The sequence below is a fragment of the Saimiri boliviensis genome, chromosome 4 (assembly GCF_048565385.1).
Source record: "Saimiri boliviensis isolate mSaiBol1 chromosome 4, mSaiBol1.pri, whole genome shotgun sequence".
Classification (NCBI taxonomy): domain Eukaryota; kingdom Metazoa; phylum Chordata; class Mammalia; order Primates; family Cebidae; genus Saimiri; species Saimiri boliviensis.
This window is the reverse complement of record NC_133452.1, coordinates 160202329-160227285: the sequence shown is the minus strand read 5'-3', so window position 1 is coordinate 160227285 and position 24957 is coordinate 160202329. Positions and strand designations below refer to the sequence as shown.

General features: G+C 39.7%; 1 long non-coding RNA gene across 1 annotated transcript in view; it reads left to right on the top strand.

The window, feature by feature from the left end:
- The window catches only part of LOC141584408 (uncharacterized), a 92247-nt gene that overhangs the window by 30168 nt on the left and 37122 nt on the right, over positions 1–24957 (top strand). The window contains exon 2 of the long non-coding RNA XR_012517460.1: positions 17804–17925. This is a non-coding gene — a long non-coding RNA (uncharacterized LOC141584408). The remainder of the gene's footprint in view (positions 1–17803; positions 17926–24957) is intronic.

Below are 24957 nucleotides of genomic sequence, written 5' to 3'. Positions count from 1 at the left end.
TTCAGAGAAAAAAATAAACAGACCTACACTCCCAGTCCTCTGTTAAGCTACGTCTGATTGGCTATTAAACCCATATATTCTGGTCTTGATTTCAGTTTTTTAATATTTTTCAGTTGTCTGCTGTTATCCTTCCTTTTAGCACATGATGTCTTAAACACGTTGATCAGCCCACATCTTATAACTGCAATATCTGGATGACTTGTGGGATTAATTTTATTATTTCTTAATATTTCCCCTCATTTTTGTTCAATTTATCTAGTCCTCTGGTGTGCCTAATTATATTTTATTACATAGAAGACATTGTAATAAAAAAAAACTGGAGAGATAATTTGAGGCTTTAAAAACTGGAGAGATAATTTGAGGCGCTAGATGATATTTTCTGAGATTTGGGCTTAATTTTGCTTCAGATATTCTATTAGAAGCAGATCATTTTTGTTTGATCGAGTATTTTGCTGTTTAAATCTGGGTTTGAGTTATTATAGATGCTCTTCTATTTCCTTTTCATTTCTCTTTCTATTTCTATTTTCATTTCTCTTTCATTTTTGAGGCTCCTGATGAAAACCTGAGGTATTTCCAGGTCCCTTAGTATTGGAGGACCCAGAAATTCCATTTTAATCTCCTCAGTCCTGTAGGTCTGCTAGAGTTCTGCGAGTCAGCTTTTCAGCTGCTGTTTGCAAATGACCATGACCACGTGGAAACAAAAGGGGACTTATGATTGATTGTGTTATAGATTCCTAAAGAAGGCATAGTATAAAATTTTAGCTGAGAATAGGATAACAATATGTTACTTTTACCTAAAATAATTTCAGTTTACATCTGTGGTTCTGGATGAAGAATTAACAAGTGCGTACTTTTATTCTCAAAAGTATTCCAGTTTACAGGATACATTATAAATTCACCCTGGCCATACATACTATTAAGCTGTACAGAAAAGTGTACAGGAGTGAAGACATTTCAGGAAGAGTAAAGACCTATCAAAGACACAGAGGAATGAAGCCATATGCTGTGCTCATAGCCAGCATGACATATAGCAGTAATGGAGACTAATATGAGGGCAATGATTAGAACTGGGTCTGAAGACAGAGTAAGGGACTGGAGTGTGATGTAGTTTGGCTATGTCCCCACCCCAGTCTCATCTTGAATTGTAATCTAAATTGTAATCCCCACATATCAGGGACCCGACCTGGTGAGAGGTGACTGGATCATGGGCATGGTTCCCCCATGCTGTTCTTGTGATAGTGAGTGAGTTGTCATGAGATCCGATAGTTTTATAAGGGCGGTTCCCCTGCACACCCACTCTCTCTTGTCTGATGCCATGTAAGACATGCTTTCTTCCCCTTCCACCGTGATTATAAGTTTCCTGAGCCTCCCCAGCTAAGCAAAACTGCGAGTCAGTTAAACCTCTTTTCCTTATAAATTACCCAGTCCCCAGTCCCCGGCAGTTCTTCACAGCAGCATGAACAGGGACTAATACAGAGCATGAGAGATACTGGAAGTAGATTTTATTTCTGTAGGTAAATGGAAGCTATTGAAAGGCAAAGGTATCACCACAGTAGATTCTGGAGGTAATTATAATAACTCCTATGAGAAATGATGTTGAAACGAACAAAGGCATGGGGAATGAAAAATGAGATGAGAGAACAGATAAAAGAATCATATAGGAAGTAAAATCAAATCACATCTGGTGACCGAGGTACAGAGAAAAGATAACTTGGGTGCCATACAGAGACAAGGATGACTCCACCCAGTCTGGTTTCAGAGATGATAGAAATGAGAAGAGCGTAAGGGAGATCAGTTAAGGAGGCATTAAAAAACGAAAAGAAAACAATCCTGTCCATATTTCTCCAACAGGAGCAAACTGGCACGGATGTTTCAGAGCATCTATTATGGAGAAGTGAATATCCTCAACTCAGAGACATAGTTCTTTTTCTGGAAGGACACTGTGTTCACTTGGGCTGCCCTCATAAAGTATCACAGATGGGGTGTCTTACACAACAATTTATATTTCAAAGTTATGGAGGTTAGCAAGTCCAAGATCAATGTACAGCTGTCCGCTAAGTTCCTGGTTAGGGCTCTCTGCCTTCTTGCTGTGTCCTCCCATGGTAGCGGTGGGAGGGGCGTAGTCTCTCTTCTTCTCCTTATAAGGTGACAGTCCTGTTGGATTAGGGCCTCACTCTTAAGAACTCAATTGAGTTTAATTACCTCCTAGGGACCCTGTCTCCAGATACAACCTCATTGGGGGTTAGAGCTTTTACCTATGAATATGGGGGTTGTAGGAGGATACGGTGCAGTCCACAGCAGAAACACTGTAATCCTTTATGACTCTTCGCATGCTGTTTTACACTTGTGTTTGGTTAAGCCGGTGAGGAGTGTTGATAATCCAGAAGATCCAGAAGAGACAAATCGAACAAACCATTTTTATTGCCTTCTGAAAAGGCAGCTGGAAAACACAGATGTTCATGCTTTGTGGCTAAGAAGGTGAAAAAAAAAAATAAAACACAGCAAGAAAGAAAATTAAAAACCTAAGTCAATATAATCATACTAACAGCAGGGAATGGCATCATCTTCCGATGCCTGCTGCTACTGATGTAACACTTGCCTGTCAGAGGCGATATATGAGCAGTTGTCCTAGGCATCAGCTTGTAAATGTGGGCACTAGAACTGGCCATGGCAACGTACCTGCCTAACGACAGCCCCACTGTGCAGAAAGGCCCCTGGACACCTCACTGTTTCCTTCACTCATTTCATTCTACCCTAGGAGATATGAATTTTTTAAACACACTTATTGGCATATATTTTAAATATGATAAAATTTCCATGTTTTAATTGTACAATTCAATACATTTAGTTGACAGAACTGTACAACCATCATCAATCAAATTATTAGAACATTTCAATCACACTAAATAGAAACCTTGTACCACTTAACAGCCACTCCACACTCTCTCAGCCCAAGTTAACACTCATCTACTTTATGTTTCTAAAGAGACTCATTTTCAAGATGACATTGAAAATGTTTAGCTTTCTCACATTTAATTTATTTCCCTATGTATTTAGCCTTAAAATACCGGAATGAATGAATGGCAGACTTGATTCCAGCCCCAGGGCCTTGAACATTGGAGTGTGTTTTTTACCAATAGAGATCCCTCATGTGGATGGTGACAAAGAAACCAATGGGTTGAGCCCCTGTTTTCTATTTTTATTCTGCCAAGACTCAGATGTAATGCTGCTGCCTCAAACTGAGCAGGTAGACACCCTCTGGAGCCCCCGGTTGCAAAGCCAGTCGGCAGTTCTGTTTGTAAAGACAAATGAGATGCCAGTTTGTTAGATCCCGTTCCAGTTCACCAAAATGAAAGTCAGTGCACAGGAAGAAAGAGGGAAACGTGCCCAGGGGCTCTGCCTCTGCACAGAGACAGTTTTTGCCCCTCCCTCCATGGTGAAAGATACACCACATTTGCTAGTTTACAACCATGAAACCATGGTTGTCTGCAAGGTCTTGACGTTTCCACTCACCTGCTTGACTGTATTTCAGTACCTGGTTGACTGAGGGATTTTGGAAGTGTTAGATCTTCTAAGCATTATCTAGTTTTTAAAAAATGTTATCACCAAATAAATACTTATTCAACATTATGCATTAGATAGCAAGAGACGAGAGAAGTAGCAGGTACCATTTAAAGTCTAAGAAACTAGGAAAAGATGATATCATCAGCAAAGTTTGATAAGGGCATGTGAAAAGGGAGTAGAGAGAGAAAGTATACCAGTCTTGAGAGAGGAGCGTACATATTTTAAAAAAGAAAACACAATGTTGAAATTGCCATGATTGGTTTTCAGTCATAATATTTGGTACATTTTGAAATTCCAAGAAGTACCGAAAATGATGAATTTTTCATATTTATCAAACATGGACGCAAGTTTTTCAAATTGATCACTAAATCTGTACTCCTTAAATAAAGAACAGGACAAGATTCATCCTTTGAGAGAGTTACAAGCAGTAATGTTATGAAAGCCCAGAACAGAGGTTACTTCAGATAACCCGAGAGGGCTTCATGGAGGAGGTGGTGTCTGAGATAGACAATTGAAGTTCATTTGAGTCAGATAGGCAGATAGAGAACACAGATGTGGCAGCAAAGGGCCTGTGTAGCAGAAGGTGTACAAAATAGCTTAAATACGACCATTTATGAATGGCGAAAGCTGCTCAACCCGCTGCCAGGCAGAATAACAAATGGCCGGGTAAGGCGAAAGAGGACCCAGGCGAAGTTCATGGCAGATCTGAAACAGCACCAGAAATGGAAAAAGGGTCAAGACTTGGTGATTCTGCTGAAAGGAAATGGAATGTGGAAGAGCAAGGGGGAAAGAAGAGACAGGTTTTAATACCACCAAGGCGCACAAGAGGAGTGCATACCATTAGCAGAAATAGGAACGCAGGATGAAGGGCTGCTTTGGAAGACAATGGGATTGAAGACGCTGTAGCCCCCAGGCTGGCACAAGAGGCGCACTGACTTACCCCATGGAGGGAGGAGCCCCTCGATTCCTTCTGCAGTGCTATTAAGAGAGGCTGTACTGACACTGTGACGTTCCAGCGTCTCCCACACTCCACAAGCCTGGGTATGAAGCAAATTTCTTTACAATCCTGAGCACGGAGGTTTGTCAGGGTCATTCCCAGCCTCCATTCCCTTTCCTCAGAGGAGGGGCTGCTGAGGTGAAAGTCCACTGGAGCAGTTCAGATTCACAAACCTCAAAGTCCACTTAAAGGCTTCTTCTATTGTATATTTTCCTTAATGGACCACACAACCTTGTCACAAAATTATAATTAAGATAAAAAGCAGTTCTCTAGTGGAAGGAACCCAGGATTTAGTTTAACCAGAATGGCCTTGGAACACCAGTCCCTCCACTAACTAGCTCTTATGTCTCTGACCTTAAGTCTTCTCACCTGAAATATGGAACTAATAATACCTTTCATGTTGTGAGGATTAAACTTTTTGTAAAAAAATTTTTAAATATCTGGACCGGTTCCTAGATCATAGCATTATTCCTCCCCACTTTCTAGATTAAAGCTTGAGTCTGATATCGAAAGATGAAAACGTTATTCTAATACTGGGTGAAGAAATTTAGAGGCAGAAGCCACTGGGATGGAATGTGGAAACGTGGCACAGATGGTTTCTAAATGTTTATGGAGTCAACTGTATTTACTATTGATTCGGGCACTTGGTTGTATGCGATTTTATTTTCCATATGTATGCTTCAAACAAAAAGACTGAAAACAAGGCCAGATACCATAAATCGTTTGGGTTCTTTGGCTTTCAACACACTGTACATGTAAAATCATAGTACTAAAATGCATTGCATTCATTTGCCAGGGCTGCCGTAACAAAGTGCCACAGGCTGGGTGGCTTATACCAGTGGTCCCTAACCTTTTTGGCGCCAGGGACCAGTTTTGTGGAAGACAGTTTTTCCGCGAACCACGGGGGTGGTGGAGGGGATGGTCTGGGAATAAAACTGTTCTATGTCAGATTATCAGGCATTAGATTCTCATAAGGAGCGCGCAACCTAGATCCCTCGCACGTGCAGTTCACGGTAGGGTTTGTGCTCCTGTGAGAATCTAATGCCACTGCTGATCTGACCGGAGGTGGAGCTCAGGCCTCAATGCGCACTCGCCCACCACTCACCTCCTGCTGTGCAGCCCCGTCCTTAACAGGTCACCAGCTGGTACAAGCCCACGGCCCGGGGGTTGAGGACCCATGGCTTAAACAACAGAAACGTATTTTCTCACAGCTCTGATGGCCAGAAGTCCAAATCCAAGTTGTGGCAGCTTTGGTTTCTTCTGAGGCCTCCTCTCTCCTTAGCTTGTAGGTGACTATCTTCTCCATGCCTTCTCTCTGCATTTCTGTATCCAAATTTCCTCTTCTTATAAGGACATCAGTCGGTTGGGTTAGGATCCACCAAAATGACTTCATTCTAACTGACTTACCTCTTGAAGACTCTGTCCAAATACAGTCACATTCTGAGGCCCGGGGGTTGGGGGGGAGGGCTTCCACGTAGGAATTTTGGGAGATGCAAGTCAGCCCATTGCACATAGAATAGAATCTCTGTGCACTGGGCTGACTTAGAATAGCTGTTTACCATAGAATAGCTTTACCACAGAATAACTGTTTACCATAGAATAGCTTTTTCTGGTTTGCAAAAAGTTGGTATATATACACCATATCATTTACCATTCAGAACAACCCGGAATGCAGCGGGTTTGAGAAGTCATTCACAGCTGAGAAAACAGGCTCACGGACTAGATAGTCGAACCAGGACTCAAACTCAGGACTTTTGAGTCTAAATATAGTCATCTTTTCACCTTATCCCATCACCTGTCTGAAATGAGAAGCTGACAGTAATTAGAAGCCTAAAAGAACACACTTGTAATGGCTTTTTTTTTTGACAATGTATTGTATACTGCAGAGTGAACAGAAGCCACGCTACCTTTACCCTCTCAGGAAGCAAATGGCAACAGAGCAGAAATATCAAATGTCTTTGCTTTTGACTAGAATACGTGCATTCACCATGAAACCGAATTATTTCATGCTGATCTGAAGCCTTGATTGGCAGAATTATACTCTTTGACATGAAAATAACATCCAATTAGTGAATTTGCTTTAGCAAACTCAAACGTTTCAATAAAATGCATGGGAGAAGGAAGACAAAGTGTCCTTGATGGTAAAATTCCAGCAGGCAGGAAACCAATCAATGGCTCCAAGATGCTGTTTTGTTTTTTTGAGTTTCGCTTCTGTTGCCCAGGCTGGAGTGTAGTGCACGATCTCAGCTCACTGCAACCTCTGCTTCCTGGGTTCCAGGAATTCTCCTGCCTCAGCCTCCTGAGTAGCTAGGATTACAGGTGCCCACAGCCACACCCAGCTAACTTTTTATATTTTTAGTAGAGACAAGGTTTCATGATCTTGGCCAGCTGGCCAGGCTGGTCTTAAACCCATGACCTCAGGTGATACGCCTGCCTCAGCCTTCCAAAGTGCTGGGATTACAGGTGTGAGCCACCGCACTTAGCCCTGGCTCCAAGATCCTTTTCATCTCTAAGCCTCAAAGGCTCTTATTTCTTTGCACCCCTTCGGCACACAGCTCAGTGTCAGACACATAGGAGCTGTTCAGTATGTTTTGGATTTAATTGAAGCTGATTAAGCATCACCACTTAGACACTACATATTATGGAACACCCGTTAAAATACCATCAAAACTACCTGTCTCCAGTCTCTTAACTCTAGAGGTCTCACAGCACTTTGCTCACAAATCCTTAAAACAAGAATGTGAAGTAGGAAGATGAAATGTAATATACTGTCCTCTTAATGGGTACTCATTACCAAATAAGGATATATTTTTACCCTCACTTACTCTTACTTTCTCTTTCTCTGTCAAAACTTTAAATCTAAAGAACAATTCAATTTTATGGAGAGAGGTCAAGTGTTCTTATTCTCCCCATTCCCACATTTTAAAGCTATCACTTCACATGCCTGAGTAATTTCTATTAAACTGACCTCTTTAAATAAAAAGCGCCATATAATAAAGTACGACTCCTTTGAGATTAGAGATGCAGTGAACGATTTTCTATAAATTGATGTAGGTGCTTTCTAGTACCTACCTAAAGCAACAAAACCAGAATGCTTGCTAGGTAGAGTTTTGTATCAGAATTATAGATGGAATTAAACAGTTCCAGCTGACTTTTTTAGGAGTAAGATGAAATCAAAGTGGTGGAAAGATTCTTAAAATCAACAGTGAGCTCCTTGAAGGTTGGATCAGGTCACAGTTGTATACGGGATTGGAATGGTAGACACTACACAAATACGTGATGAATGAACACGTAAGCCTGGCTGAGGTCAAAAAAATTAAAAGAAAGCGGGCATGTTCAGATTTAAGAAAAATGCTAAGTAAGGAATGTTTATTTGCCAAAGAGCACCCCATTCAGCCTCCCAACTGTTCCCTGCATTTGGGTTCTGGTGACCTTAAGTTATCCCCTGAGTAACCTGAATTCCCTAGATTTTCACCATTCAGATCTTTATCTCTTCTTAGACCCCAAACTTGCTAAACATATGCATCTGATTGAAACTAAAACTGGACTAGGTCTTGAAAACCCACTTCTTTGTTAAAAATTGTTTAAATGAGATATAAAGCAGGCAACTGGCCGGGCGCAGTGGCCCACAACTGTAATCTCAGCACTTTGGGAGGCCAAGTCGGGCAGATCACAAGGTCAGAAGATCGAGACCATCCTGGTCAACATGGTAAAACCCGTCTCTACTAAAATATAAAAAAAAAAATTAGCTGGGCATGGTGGCACACGCCTGTAATCCCAGCTACTTAGGAGGCTGAGGCAGGGGAATTGCTATAACCCGGGAGGTGGAGGTTGCAGTGAGCTGAGATCATGCCACTGTACTCCAGCCTGGAAACAGACCAGGCAATTACTAAATACAGAAATACCGACTTCATTAGTGACAGAGTCAGAACTTGAAAGGGGACTTCCACTTCTTAGTTAACATCCCCTTTCCTCTGCCATTCCACTGTGGCCCACCAGTGAGCTCATACTAAATTCATACAACAAAGGCCATATATTTACAGTTTTATTATGGACCTTAAAAATGAGTAACTACTTTCGCCAAAGAATTGGGTCTAATTTCCACAGATACTATAATAGTCTAATAAGACAAATGAGATTTTCAAACCCTCTCCCGTCACGATGTTGGCTCATAATTCTACCCATGTGTTGCTTCCCTGCTGCCATCTGGAAAGCCAAGGGGTTGGTGGCAGGGAATAGGTGGTGTTTCAGTGACCTGTACTTCCTAACTCCACCACTGTCATATAAACCATACTTTTATTTATGACAGGATAATACTGTGAAATATTAGCTCGTAGTCCTTGATCCTTGTCCCATTTATTCAGCTAAAGCGTTTTTTATTCATTGCCTTAGAGAAGGCATACTGCAGCAGATGGCCAAAAGAAAAAGATACATGGAGTCAATTCTTGTTTTAAAAAGTGTAGTTCTCAAGAAGGAATGGAAAAAAGTAATGGGCAGTTGTCTTGAGAGTGTACTCAGTAAGGAAAGCTGGCCATTTTACTCCCAAAGAGACAGTTTCCCTACACAGAGGAGCAGAGGGTGGAGGGAAAACAGACTTCTACAGACTTCTGAGAAACAGCTGGTTAGATCTGGGCATTTGAGATCTCTAAAATGAAAGAATGCATTTTTCTACATTGAAACCTACTTTTGCTTTTGAGCCTCTGATCCCTGGATCATAACTTCATTCAGTTTAGGGATTCCTCCCTTTTCCCTTTTGCATCTGTAGGGAAAAGAAATAACTACCCCTCACTCATCACTAGGTTCATGGCTGAGGCCCCTGGAACAAAGAACAGAATCAGCAAGAGAAAAGCAGAGAAACTTACTTAAGTTTTACATGGTACAGGAGACTTCCTAAGGAAATGAAGACCCAAAGAAACAGTGAAACCTGTATTTATTTTTATGCAGGGCTTGATGAAGACATTGATAGTTGTGGGGAAACAGGATTGAACAAAAGAGCATGATCTAATGAGGGGAACTTAGCAAGGCATGTTTTTCAGATTCTTCTCTGAGCCTGTGTCTTGAGACATAAGGATGTGCCTTTTCTCTTGGTCTAGAAATGGCAACTCCCATACGAGAGCTTTACGTTCTTCAGGGAAAGATAAGGAAGGAATTTCTGACATTCCTAGGTTTTATGACCTGTGTCACACGAAAAAGGAGAGGGGAAAGGTAAAATGACCTTCCTGAAACCTCCCTTGCAAAGATTATGACAGTGAGAGAAATCTAACATAAATAACTGCATCTTGCTTCTAATGTCTCAGGCTGGCTGTTTTTGCCCATTTCTGAGTGTACACCAAGCTAACTACGGAAGGAATTTAGTTTGTAGTTTAACTTTGAAGCAAGGCTGGTAATAGCAACTCCCTAAAATGGTTGCTTCAGGGTGGTTACCAAGACACCTTTATTAGACTAATGAGAAGCCACCAGATTAGGATTACAGAAGAGGCCTGAGTTCTGATAAAATGTAGGTTTGGTTTCTGTCGTCTCTCACTGCTCAGGAGTCATGGGGCTAGAGGTCACATAATTTATAACTTCCCCAATTGTTTCTACATATAACATCACCGTTTTCGGACCTAAGTTTGGTCTTTTGAGATGTTCTTCAGACTAACCCCACCCAGACTCATGACTCGACGGGTCCCCTGGCCTCCCACTCAGAGGTGACTTAGCATACAGAGACCCCTATGATTGTATCCTGAACCAATCAGCAGTACCCATCCCCTAATTCCCTGCTCACTGAACTCTCCATGAAAAACCCTGACCTCTGAGCCTTCAGGGAGACTCATTTGAGTGACAACTCCGTGGCCAACCTCCGATTCATTAAACTCTTTCTTAACTGCAATACCATGGTCTCAGTAAACTGGTTTTGTCTGTACAGGGGGTAGGAAGAACTCATTGGGCAATTACATTCCTGCTTCTGCTGTTTTCTCAAATTCCTCCAGTTTAAAAAATTGTGGGGTGGCATATTCTGAATGTCATAACATCTAAGTTTTAGGGGATGACACAGAGCTAAGGTATCAAGGGGCCGTGAAGGAGTCTGGTCTTCAGTGCACCATGTAGCCACACTAGCATCTTCCTACACTGGCTTGCATCCACACTAGCTGAGATGGGGATGTCCTCTTTTACTTCGGGTCCTCTGTGCATTCTTTCCTACTATAGGGCCCTTTAAGTGATTCCTCATTCTCAAGTATTTTCTGGCCACTTTTGATCATGGGGAGAGCTTTCCATTTATTCTTCATTTAGTGGATCCTTGGAATACTCTGGGGGACTCTCTGACACTCCATTTACCTACTGTATCACACCCGTGATGTTGTGATGGAAGAAGACACATATATTTGGTCTTTGTTTCTAGTTCCTGGTACAAGAGTTTCTAAAACCCTTGGAATTGTCTGAGTGACAGGGGTGAGAGGATTATCTTTTGCTACTCATAATAAGCCCCTTTAGATCACATCTGAGTTTGCTAATGGGGTGACTCTCAGTGGGCCCTAGATTGTTTCAAGATGAAGGCCAGTTGCAGAGGAGCCAACCATGTGATCCGAGGGTTGGAACTTAGCTTCACCTTCCCACCCTTTCACCTCTAGACAGGGAACAGAGGCTGGAGTCTGAGTCAAACACCAATGGCCAGTGATTTAATCAGTCTCAGCTACTTAATGGAGCCTCCATAAAAACTCCAAATAATGGGGTTTCAAGAGCTTCTGGGTTGGTGAACACATTCAGGTGAAGAGACAGTAGAATGTCCTAAGAACACATGAAAACTCTAAGCCCTCAGAGGCACAAAAGCAACATTAGGATTAAACATGGAAAAATAAGTTACATTTCTGGCTCACCTGAGCTGATGTACTGAAGATTTATACCTTTTAGATATTTGAAACTTTAAAAAAAATTACTTCTGTTTTTCACATTTGCCTTGCATAAAACTGTTATAGTCATCTTGTACTTGAAGTTAAAAACTTCAGGCAGTATAATTCTAAAGTTAGTAAGTATTAAATGGAAACAAGTACAAGCAATTCATACTGTTTTATTCACTAAAACAATAGTCTTGCAATAACAAAAATATAGGGTTTGACAGGTTTTTTTGGGGGGGTCAAGCTGTTTTTTACATTCATAACATTCCTTTGGTATAAAAATATCTAAGGCCTCATTTTCTCTCAGTCTATAGAGACCATTCCTTTTCTTTATTAAGTTACAGCTTGTCATGCCATGCTTTTTTCTTATTAAAATATTTATTTTTGTTCTAAAGTTGTTGAGGACAATAGGATGTTTATGCTTTAAAATAACAGGGTGTACTTGAAATGACATAAAATGCCTAGATTCAAGCTCCAAGCTTCAACGATTAGGTAATTTTACTAGTATTAGGCAAAAATGAACAGCATTTATATCTACCATGGGTCAACTCTACGTTAAAACAAAAATGCTACTGTATTAGCATGAATATATAGCCCTTCCCAACAGGCTGGCAGTTAGGATAATGTGCTAAGTATATTAAAGCAATCCACCCGCCATGAACAAGCACAAATGGTCCAGCATATGAACTGTAGTCCTCTCTCAAGGTGTTAAAGGGTTATACAATTAGAAAATGCCACTATCCTTTTTGTACATTCAGCAAGGTCATAAACATATAGATGACTGTATTACTGTTGCTACATATGGCAAATGTCATCAATAAGCAGTAAAAAGCAAAGGACTGCCTAAGTAGATGGAGAAATTAGAACCAACACCCATGGAAGAGTAAAGAAGAGGAAGCTGATTCTTGGGATTTTGCCTTTAATAGGTTTTTAACCTTATGTTTATACTTTTATTATCTGAGGTTTTTAAAACCTATTACTTGAGACTTTGAAAGCCCAATATGAAAGTATTGCCAAAACAGTTGAAAAAGAAGGTAAAAGGTGACCAGGAGTAATTTTTCTCATTTTTAAAATAAATAATTAAGTGATGAAATCTTGGAGATCTTTTTCTAGATTCTAGATTCTTCCCCCCACACTGCACTGCCCCCACTCCCCGAGATGGAGTCTTGCTCTGTCACCCAGACTGGAATGCAGTGATGGTGTGATTGTGGCTCACTGCAATCTTCCCATCCTGGGTTCAAGCTGTTCTCCTGCCCCAGTCTCCTGAGTAGCTGGGATTACATGTGTACAGCACCACACCTGGCTAGTTTTTGTACCTTTTTTTAGTAGAGATGTGGTTTCACCACATTGGCCAAGCTGGTCTCGAACTCCAGACCTAAGGCGACCCGGCCACCTCAGCCGCCCAAAGTGTCTGGGATCACAGGCGTGAGTCACCAGGCCTGGCCTCAAATTTTGCGATTCTTTGTCACATCCCTGCCCTATTATTATCATCCCATATATTTCTTCCATCATGGTCCGTGGTAAAGAAGGGCTCCTGGCCCAAATATGGATAAAACATACTGTGGAAGACTATCCCTTTTCTACCTAAGAAGGCTGAGTGGATGCTGAAATACACACAGTGCACAAAAGAGAAGCTCTTTTCAACCACTGTATGTGGCATCATGTGTAACTTTGAATCCAGTTCTTAATTTAGGAAAATAACTCTGGAGACTTCTAAGGTAGAACGGGATTTTAACTATCTGAGGAGGTGTGGGTTTAGCAGAAGACAGAAGGAAATTCCAGGGCATTAAATTGTGCATTCAGTAGCATAAGAAACAGAACCAGAGAGCCCTGACAGACAGAATACACAGTGGCTTTCAAAAAGGTCACAAGAATCACCTAGTCTGTGACTATCATTGTAAAGATGAGAAAACAAATCCAAGAAGTTTACTGATGAGACTAGAAACATATATTCCTCTAAGAACAGCAAACCTTCTGTAAAGGGTCAGTCAGTAAATAGATGTGGTTAGCCTAGTGATCTCTGTCACGACTACTCCACTCTGCCATTATGACCCCAAAACAACCATAAACAACATGTAATGAAGGCACGTTGCCGTGTTTCTGTAAGATTATTTGCAAAATCAGGCTGAGGACCAGATTCGGTCCACTAGCCACACTCCATCAACCCCTGCACTAAAGAATATAATTCTATATCCCTTTTCAGTATTCCATTCATCACAAATTAGGGAAAGCAAACTATTCTCCTACTATAAATAAAGTGGCTTTTAGTGCTTCTCTAGAATGGCTTGAGATAACCCTTTACAAAAGTAGGTCTATATTTGCAGATAATCATCTTTGTTACTTACATGCAGAGACTGCCTGGGAACAAAGATGATGTCAAAAAAACATGAACCAGTCCCAAGATTTTCCTATTTCTGACTACTGAGCCCTACCACAGACATCTCAGTTACATGCTTCACCTACTTTTAGTTATTGGTCACTTGCAACCAAGAATCCTAAACAATCAGCTAATCAAATTTCCATGTACCCAACAATTACCACTTAAATTATTCGACCAGTTCAATTATTTACCCAATTTCTATGTTTTGACTATCTTTAAAGCCAGTCCTTCAGAGATTGGTTACATATGTCTCTGTGGGCTTAAGCAGAGATTAACATTTTAAAATCATTTAAAGAATAATCAAGATTACTAATATGTAATCGAATGATACTTTACATTTGGGTAGAACCTTGAAGTGTAAATTTTTTTTTTTTTTTTTTTTTTTTTTTTTTTTGAGACAGAGACTTACTGTTTCCCAGTCTGGAGTGCAGTAGTGATCATGGCTCACTGTAGCCTTGACCTCCCAGGCTCAGGCGATTCTCCTGTCTCATCCTCCTGAGTAGCTGCCACCACCAGCATATGCCACCATGCCTAATTTTTTTTTTTTCTTTTGTAGTGACAAGGTCTGTGTTGAGCCAGCCTGGTCTCAAATTCCTGGGTTCAAGCAATCCGCCCACCTTGACCTCCCCAAGTGTTGGGATTACATGCATGAGCCCCTGCCCAAAAATGTAATCAGCACTAAAATGGTCTTTAATTATAAAATTATATTATAAAGATTAATTATAAATTTATTTCTTACTACAGTGTTGTGAGATAAACTGTTCCGATTTTATAAACGGAGATCACTTAATTCTAGAACTCCCTCACGCCCTCTCATAGCTAATAAATTAGACTAGAACTTGAATCTTATCGATGTCGGTCTGGTGCTCTCTTACGTATATTTCCCTTTTCTGTGTGGACAACAAAATACTCTTGTGTGTCATCTTTTTTTTTTTTTTTTTTTTTTTTTTTTTGGTCATTTCCTTTTTATCTGCCAGGCAGCCAGCTCTGAGTTACTCCCTGCTTCTGTCATCTCTTCTCCACATACCAACTTTCTCACCATGATGATGATACCAATGCTACGGTTTTTTTAATCCTCTGGCTCTGGAAAATCAGATAATGAAACATGTTGCAGATTACATGTTAAAAAGATCAGTCACACCGATTGACAACTTGAGACAAAATGAGATAGTTTTCACACAACAGCTCTGTGGCAGGTATGGGACTTCTTTCTCAACATCTTTTTGGTTGAGGTTGTGTTGCACTGGCTAAGATTGCTGAAACAGTGGCCCTTGCATGGAGATGTAGAATCTGCAGGAATATTACTGCACCCTGAGTGAGGATACCCATAAGACTTCCTTAAATACAATGATGGTATATTTTGAGCTCTTTAGAAAACCTAAGCAAAGATCTACACAGAAATGCAAATATGACATTGGTATTCTTTTTTTTTTTTCCTTGGAAAATGAGGGATCAGTCTTCCAAACTGGCATTATAGAAGGAACTTGGCACACTTACCATTATCTCTTCCAGCTCTACAGTTCAGTGAATTGCTCCCAGCCCTCCACTGTTGGGCCAATTCAACCTCTCTTTTCATATTCATTCCTCTCCTTTGGTTGTTGGAAGAAGACTGCATTTTTTACTTTCATGAAAATAATTTAATTTTAGCATTCCTAGGTCTGAAGACTTGAGTTATCTGGGTCTCAAGAGTATAATTATTTGGCAGAGTGCTTTTAAATTGACCTCTCCATTTCATTAGACCTGGGGGAACCAGTATTTCTGCTCATGAATCCAGAACACTCCTGTTCTAGAATTCCAGGATATTGAGTAGATAGATGCTAGGCGTATTTTTTCATGTGGTCCTTCAGTGATCATTGTCACTGTTGTCATCATCATCATAGTTAATCTGTTAAGCAATTGATATGTTGAAATGTTACTACTCTGTAATTTTCAGACCCCATTTGATTGTCAAAATAAGGGTCCAGTTCAGAAACATACATTGCAATTACTTATCATGTCTCTCCAGATACCTTCATTAGTTCATTAGTCTTTCCCTGGCTTTCAAATCTCTGAGACTTTTGAAAATTACCAGCCAGTTATTCTGTAGAACATGCCTCAGTTTGGCTGTATTGTGCTTTCTCATAATGAGATTCAGATGATACATCTGCCAGGAATATCACAGATGTTTCTCATTGCATTCTATCAGGTGGGTGACAAGCAATTTTGATTTATGCTGTCACTGATGATGTTCACTTTGATCACTCAGTTCAGGTGGCATCTGCCATGTTTCTCCATTCAAAATGTCTTCACTTTCCCCTTGTGATTAGTAAATATTTTGTGGGGAATACATTTAAAAGTACGTAAATACCTCATTCATTCCAATTTTTCAGTTTACTCTGATCACAGTGGACTTATGGTTTTGTATTTTAATGGGTTATAATACATTACTATCGTTTATTTTGATGGTCAGATTATTCCCAATTTGGCCTGTGGGAGCTTCTTCAAGGTGAATTTTGTGCCCTTTTGACATGTCTCCATTTTTTTTAAAGCACTCCTTACTTTCTGGCATAAAATGCTTGATACTGTACTCCCTCTATACAAATTGTGAAAACTGGTCATTTTCCCAAAGAAAACTCTCTTTTTGGTAAAGACTGGTATTTAGAAGCCAAGATATGTGTTCTAAGTGTGCTAGCTGGTATTGTAGTGGATATCCTTACAGCCTATTTCAGTCAACAGAGCTAGGTATTATAATATACCGTATACCCACATACGTTTACATCTCCATGTATCAATATATCCTTATTAAAAATTTTAAGGTCACACCAGTATCTTCAATTCCTTAATTTTCTCCTTTTTTATATTTGTAATTTGCTTCTATGACAGAATCTTGGCTTCTCTTACTCTCAAAATACTTACTATCCAATTTGATCAGTCTACCATATGTAACCAGTCTCTCATCTCACCTCCTCACCCCACTTGGGGTCTGACATTTGTGTTGGGTGACTTCTAGCATGGATGCTCTCCTATCCTGCATAAGCATTCATGCCCCACAAGAAACCACCCCTTCACAGGGATGCCGTTCTCACTGTTCTTGATGTCTGAAACCACCTGATGAGTCACCTCCTTTGACCTGGTGGTATGTTGAATAGTGGCACATCAAAACATATGTCCAGCCAAAACCTCAAAATGTGCCTTTATTTGGAATAAGAGTCTTTGCAGACATAACCAAGATAAGAATTTGAAGATGAGGTCATCCCGGATGAGGGAGGGCTCCACATCCAATAGCAGATGTTCTTACGAGAGTCAGAAAAGGAGGCTACACAGACACACACAGAGAAGAACCCCACATGAAAGCAGAAGCAGAGATCGAAGTGATGTGCCTACAAGCCAAGGAACTCCAAGGGTTGCCAGTATCCGCCAGAAGCAAGGAGACACATTTCTCCCTTGGAGTCTTCTAAAGAAATCAAGCCTGCCCTAACTTTGATTTTGGCCTTCTGGCCTCTAGAACTGTGAAAAAAGAATAAATTTCTGTGAAATGAAGTCACCAGGTTTAACGTAATTAGTTACAGCAGCTCTGGGAAGTTAATACAGAGTTTGGTACCAGGAGTTAGCACTTGGACAAATGTTTTTGGGGTCTGTATTCCAATCCACTTTACATCTAGACACCTGCTTCACCCAGCTTGTACTCCAAAACCACACACCAGCCTGTCCCCACATGGGAACATCCCCTCACCCTGCCAATGCTCGACACCCCTTGCTAGGCTGTCCCCTACCAGTACTTACCCTCTTGTGTCTGACCTGGTTCTGAGCCACCACAACTCCCCCTCCTCCCTGCTGCACACTCCTATCTTGCCGTCCCATTCCATGGCTTTAGAATGGAATTTCAGAGTTAGAAAAGGAAGGAAGGAGGACTCGATTAACATTTAACCTTAATGTAAATTAGGTTTCATAATAAACAGTATTACTTACCTTTCTTTCTTCTTCTTCTTCTTTTTTTTTTTTTAACAGACAAGGTCTCGCTCTGTCACCCAGACTGGAATGCAGTGGTGCATTCATAGTTCACTGCAGCCTCGAAATCCTAGTCCTAAGTGATCCTCCAGCCCTGCCCTCCCCACATGCTGGGATTACAGGTATGAGCCACTGTGCCCTACCATGCACACCTTTTTTTTATCTTCTTTGCAAGACAAAAGTATAAGCTCTTTCTAAGATAAATTGAAAAGTGTCAAAATTATCCCCATTTCCTAAAGTAACGAAAAAACACAGTGTTTTTGGCAGAGAAAGATAATTCTTTTATAAAATAGCTATCTGTCTTATTTTCAATATAGTTGCTCTTCATTTCATCTAAGAAAATATGACATTTTAGAACAATAAATGTCCTCATAAGACCCATGTACTGAATTGAGTTCTTCAGAGATAAAACACTTTGTCAAGAAAAAAAAGAAAAAGTCAAAATGGCTTCAGAGGTTGTCTTTCTCTCTTTAAGCTTCTGGGATTTTCTGGCATCTTCAAAAGAAATACCAAGATACAATAAATATACCAACAGGATAAAACACAAGTTTGTTGTAAAACCATAAACAAAGCATGATTATCACAGGGGGTTCTGAAGTTTATGTTCTTATACTCTAACAATGAAGTCATTAGTTAAAACGCTCTACCAGTTCAGGGTTATTAAAAGGACATCTGAAAGCCCAGAGACAAGGGGACAAAATGGAAAATCAAGCTTTTTCCAGTCTCACTGTTTCCACCAGAACATTTTAGGAAAGCTCTGAGCGTTCGCTGAAACACAGGGAAAAACAAAGACTGGAAAACTCTTTCCTGAAGTTTATTTTTTAAAAGTTCTATCTGTTTTTCTTTACATCTGTTGTGGCTGCTGTTCCCACAGATAAGTCACCGTCCAGTGCCAGGATGGAACAAAGTTTATGGGTCTCTTTTGTTATGTAGCACTGAACTACAGAGAAAATTTTATTGCACATTTGCTGCTTTGAATTTCCCCAGATTGTTTAACAATTCTGTGCTTCTGTGACATGAGAGACAGGCCAGAAACCTGAGGCCACACTTCTCAGCTCCAGATCGAACATGACATTACAAACCAACAGCGTTTGACAATTTGGCTTGTTCTGTGAAAGCTATCAGACTGTGCCATGACCAAGATGCAGAGAAAAATAACAGTCTTTGTTAGGCAACATTTGTAAAAACGTAGTTCCCATTATGCATTGGCAAGTGTTAGCTAGAATTAGTGATTATTAATATTAATGAAATCGGTATGTAAAGGATGCAGGAGGGGCTTGAATTCATTGGGGGATAACTCAGTGCTCTACCCTGCGTTCTATTGTGCTGCAGAGAGAATATCTGTGATGTGAAATCACACATCAGCTGTCTGTTTGGACTTACTGACTCGCCATTTCTTGCCAGTTTTGTAGTGCTAGAGAAAATTTAAAGTACAATAGTCGATATAATCATTTCTCAAGTGGACCTATTCATCTCTTAACGAAAAGAAAAGACATAATGAGAGAAGAGCATTTTTCTGTGTTTCAATTATATTTAACACTATGGGAGATATAATGATACTGAGCCTTAAAATCTATAATGCTGCCTGCCGTGTTTTGACAATACTAACTTTAACCTGCAGGACAAATTACAGTAGAAGCCCGTGTATTTGGTAGTGCGTCAATGAGAACTTCTTCTTTACCAGCGATTTTGAGCTGTGCCAATACGTAAAAATGGATACTTATGATTATGGCTGGTTGCAAGATCCTCCTGCACCTTCTCAAACAAAGTTTTCATTTTGTCAGGCAATTTTCATATTTATTATTTGTACTGTAGTGCTTTGAAACACTGGTAATCCACACATGTAGTAATCCTGGCCTTTCAACTTTATTGCCGTCTCAGAATTTCATGGCCTGATGAGTAACTCTTCTTGGATATCCCACTATTTCTTCAGGTGTAATTATACTATATTTTGCATGTTCATAATAAATATGAATAATTACACCTAATACAAACATACCACCTATTTATATTGCAGCTACATCCTGGGTGTTAGTGTATTCATGAATATCATCTATATAGTATATTGTCTGATTTAATTGTAGCAATTAATTGATATTTAAATGGCATGATTGTAAAAACGAGGCAGAAGGCTTTGTGACTTGCCAAAGATCACATGTCTCATTAATAAAGTCAGACAGGCAAGACTCAAACTAGATTCTGCCAGCATTCAAAGCCCTCTTCTTTCCGATACACCACATACCTCACTATACCTGCCATGCTTCTAATTTCTAAACCAGATATTTTCAGAATAATCAACTTTTCCTTCTTTATTCACATATTCAATTTGTAGCCAAGGCATCATATTTTCTTTTTCTTGGCTTAGTTAACCCCATTCCCCAGGCCTACTCTTGCCCTCATTATTTCACGGGGTTAGATTACTACAGAAGCCTTGTAATCTAGGCTGCTTGCCTCTAAACCCCATTTTGCTTACTGGTTACATCTTAAAGCAGTGTCCACCGTGTCATTCCTCGGTAATCTGATTATCTAGGGATGCAGTTCTGAAGAACAACCATGCTTTCTCTTGAGAAGTACATTTAACATTACAACCTCATAGACCTAGTAAACATATTTATGTGTCTGTGCACACACAGTTGATCCTCATTATTTACAAATACTATATTTGCAAATTCACCTACTTGCTAAACTTTATTTGTAGCTGCCAAATCCATACTCAGAGCATGTCTGCTTTCAGTCAGAGACAAGTGTAGAGTGATGAAAATTTGAGTGCCTGACATACGTGTTCCCAGCTGAGGTAGAAAAACGTAATGCTCTGCCTTCTTGTTTGAGCTCAAACTGTAAACAAGTACCCTTTTCATGGCCTATTTAATGTCACATTTTTTACATTTTCGTGCTTTCTTTATTGGTGATCTCATGTTTAAAATGGCCCCAAGCATAGTGCTACAGTGGCAACTAGTGTTCCTCAAAACAAGACGGCTGGGATGTTCCTTAGGGAGAAAAATACCTGTGTCTGAGAAGCTTCATTCAGGCATGAGGGATGGTGCTTTTAGCCTGGAGTTTAAGGTTAGGGAATCAACAGTATAAAATGAGGTGTCTTCATACAGAAACACTCACAAAGTAAGGTTATGTATTAATCTGTTGATGAAAATTTTGTGACCAGAGGAACAAAGGAACCTAATCCTGTATTTACCCAGGAGCAATGGTTTAGTAATTAACCATTCAGTGTCGGTGGTGACTTTATACAACTACTACAGATAACAAGCATTGACTGTATACTAAACAAATGTTTCACAAAAACCCTTATTAACTGCAAGACACATTTCTATTTTCTATTTTATTTTATCCTAGTTCATTAAAACAGGTACGTTGGTGTTACAGCCTACTAAGGAGTCAAGATCCAAAACTTAAAGTCTACTAAACTAGGACCTACTATTAGAAGATACAATTATTTTAAATTGGCTTTCAAGGCTCTCCATGATACTGCTTTATTCTACATATCTAATCTTTCCCACACCCCATCCCTTGCTGGTCCTGTCAGTCTGGCCAGACTTGGGAGATGGGTGAGGGGATCAGAAGGCCCCCCGTAAACTGCTGTTAAGACCTGGTTGAGCCTTCCTGAGCCCTGGGGTCCGGTGTCCCATGTCAGGGAGGATCTGTAGTATAGGAAGGTCCAGGGTAGGGACAGAGAGTGGCCTCCCAGGCTCACCAAGTAACTAGAATTTTGTGATGGAGACCAGGATTGGTCACACAGCAAGGTGCATGCTGAACGTTATTTCTAATGCTCTGTGCTAATGCTGAGTTCAGCTGTGTTGGGGATTGGGCTGTGTTTATATGCCCATCATGAAAAGTGTTCGTACTTGCTCCTTCTTGTTGAACTAAGACCAAAGCTACAGAATGGCAACTCAGAACCTTATTTACTTATTTAAAAAATAAAACCTTAGTGGTAGAAGACCAAGGCCATGTTGGTTTTCTACCACTTCTCTGAAATCTCTTGAGATGAATTATTTCCAGTTGTAAACATCCCCTCTAGATTAGATGAGGAGATTTTTGATGGCTGATGTCTATTTTCTTAACAATCTGGTTAAAACATCAGTCAAATAGGTTGGGTTCAAATCACTCCACCACCACAAAGAGTAATGTGACTGAGGATGCGGTTAACACTGTAAACTCGGTATATCCTCATCTGTAAAACAGAGGTGACATTAACTGGGTTCTGGGGGAAGTCAATGAGGTAATGCTTCAAAGAATGATAGGGAAAAGTAATTGCTTGATACATTTTGTTATTATCATCATCATCATTATTAGTATGGCCATGAGGCCAAACACAAAATAGGCACTTAATAATTTTGTTTGTAACTACATTGTGAAACCACTTTACTTTAAATCAATTGGAAGCTTCTCTGCTATTAGTCAGCACAGGACAATTTTCCAGGTATCTTTGGTCTGACACAGTTACCCCCTCTTTTTTACACATAGTTCTCAAGAATAAGTATAGAATATGTTAAGAATGCAACATCTTAAGATATGGAGAAACTAGCCTGAACAGCCTAGGCTCTGTTCTAATCACTTGTAGAAACAGTATGTCCTTTTAACACATTAGCACAGTGAATCGTGTTATGCTGGGGTATAAAACTTAGAGTGCAGTGCTTTCATGGGACCCTCCGCTTCAGTGCAAATGGGGCACATGTGGATGAAACTCCATCTGCCAAGCCAGCTTTCTTGAGGCTTTTATGAATCATAGGCTTCTGTCGTCCTATCCGTGAGTAACACACTGGCTTCAAGGAACTTGTGTGGGGGAGTGTTCTATCTCACTGGATTAAGACAAGTTGGTAATCAGTACACAGTGAAACTGTTCTGTAGCCTTGTCATCTTACTGTTGTTTGCATCGTCTTTTCTACGGTAGTTCTCTTTCGGCACAAGAGAAAGAACTGGGGAACACTGTTGAAGGAGTCACTTTACCAAACCTTACTGTGGGACAAGAATTGCATGAGATTTTATAAACATATTTCTCAGCTTATAGTCACAGTTTCTGAGATGTAAATGGCATTATTTTATAAGTAAAGAAGTTGCGGCTCCAGACAAATAAATGGCTCAAGGTCACATATCTTGCTGTTATAATAAGCCATATATTCAAAGGGGATCAAAGACGAATGGAGAAGAAGGTAATGTCTTTTTCTCCTTCCAGGGTTCAGCATTACTTTGGTGGTACTAGCCTATTTAACTTTCTTTTGCCTTCCCAGACGTTTTAGCACTGCTATACTGCAGTTAGAAATAGTAGAAAAGTGCAGTCATTTTGCACTAGAACCCTAGAACATATCTGCAGGAGGAAGTTTTTTCCCTGCAGGGGAAAAAGCCACGCTATAAACCTGGAAGAGGGGAGTGTTCTAAATGCACAGATGTCAAGCAAGAGAGACAAGAACATGAAAAAGCAGTGAAATATAACACCACAAAACACAGTAATTCTCCAGTAACTGACATCAAAGAAATAAACATTTTAAATTGCCTGAAAAAAATTTTTAAATAATAACTTTAAGAAAACTCAGAGACACACAAAGGAATATAAAAAAAGACAATTGAATACAAATGAAAAAAACAATTCATTATTTGAATGAGAAATTGTACAAAATGTGAGGTATCAAAAAATGAAAATGGCACTAGAAAAGTGCCAAGTCAGAGATAAGACTGAAAACTAGGAAGAGTTTGAATATGGCTTTATATAACTAAGAGGTAATGAAATTCACATCTTTCAAGATGTAATGTGAGGAGCAGAGCCTGAGCTGACTCAAGCCATGATTTACCAGCCCCTCACTTTTCCAAACCATGGACCCACCCAGCACCTTACCCTGTAGAGGAGCAGAGCCCAAGTAGGTGGAATAGCCATACGAACCTCTATAGTCTAAGCCACTGAGGCACACACAGGTATTGCTGATGTTGATGATAGCTGAGAAAAACTGTATGAAGACTACACCACTGTACCCACCCATAGAAAAGCCTACCCAACTGACACCCTAGGACATAATTGCAGGAGAAAGTTTCTTCCATGAAAGCCACACTGTAAAACTAGAAGAGGTGACTGTTCCATTAAATGCTCAGATATGAAGCAACGGAGACAGAACATGAAAAAGGAGTGAAATATAACACCACAAAACAAAGTAATTCTCCAGTAATTGACCTCAAAGAAATGAAAATTTTAAAGTATGTAAAAAAAATTCAAAATAATAACTTTAAGAAAATGCAGACACACATAAAGGAATACAAAAAGACAATTCACTGGAAATGAAAAAAACAACATGATTTGAATGAGAAATTCAACAAAAAGATATGTATCAAAAATGAAAAAAAAAAACAAGTATTGAGCTGAAGGATTTAGTAAATAGAAAAACATCATTGAGAGCTTCAACAACACCATTATATCAAGCAGTAGAAAGAATCTTTGAACATGAAGAGATGCCTTTTGAAATATTCCAGTTGAACAAGTAAAAATAATGAAGAAAGTCTGTCAAACTTATTGAATAGCATTAAACAAACAAATGATTGCATTATGGCAGTTCCAGAAGAGGAAGAGATGGGGAAAGCCATAGAAAATGTATTTAATAAAATAATAGCTAAAAAGCTTCCAAGTCTTGGGAGAGGTATGTACAGTGAGATGGATCAACAATAAAGGAAGAAATAAAGGCTATTTTAAAAAAGCCTAACAAAATGACCACAGTAAGTCCTTACCTATCAACAATAACTGTGAATGAAAATGGATTAAATACCCCATTTAAAAAAGTGTAGACTGGCTGAATTAATGAACAAATAAGATGCAACTATATGCTGCCAACAAGAAACTCATCTCACCTATAAAGACACTAGGGACTGAGGGTGAAGAAATAGAAAAAGACAATCCAAGCAAGTGGAAACCAAAACAAGCAAGAGTAGCTATGTTTTTATCAGATAAATTAGACTTTAAGTAAAAACTGTCACGAGAGAAAAGGAAGCTCATTACATAATGATAAAGGGACCAATTCAGCAAGGGGATATAAGTCCAAGTATACATACACCCAAAACCAGAGCACTCAGTTATATAAATCAGATGTTATTCGATTTAAAGAGAGAGAAACCTCAACACAATAACAGCTTGGGTCTTCAATACCCTACTCAGCAAGCATATC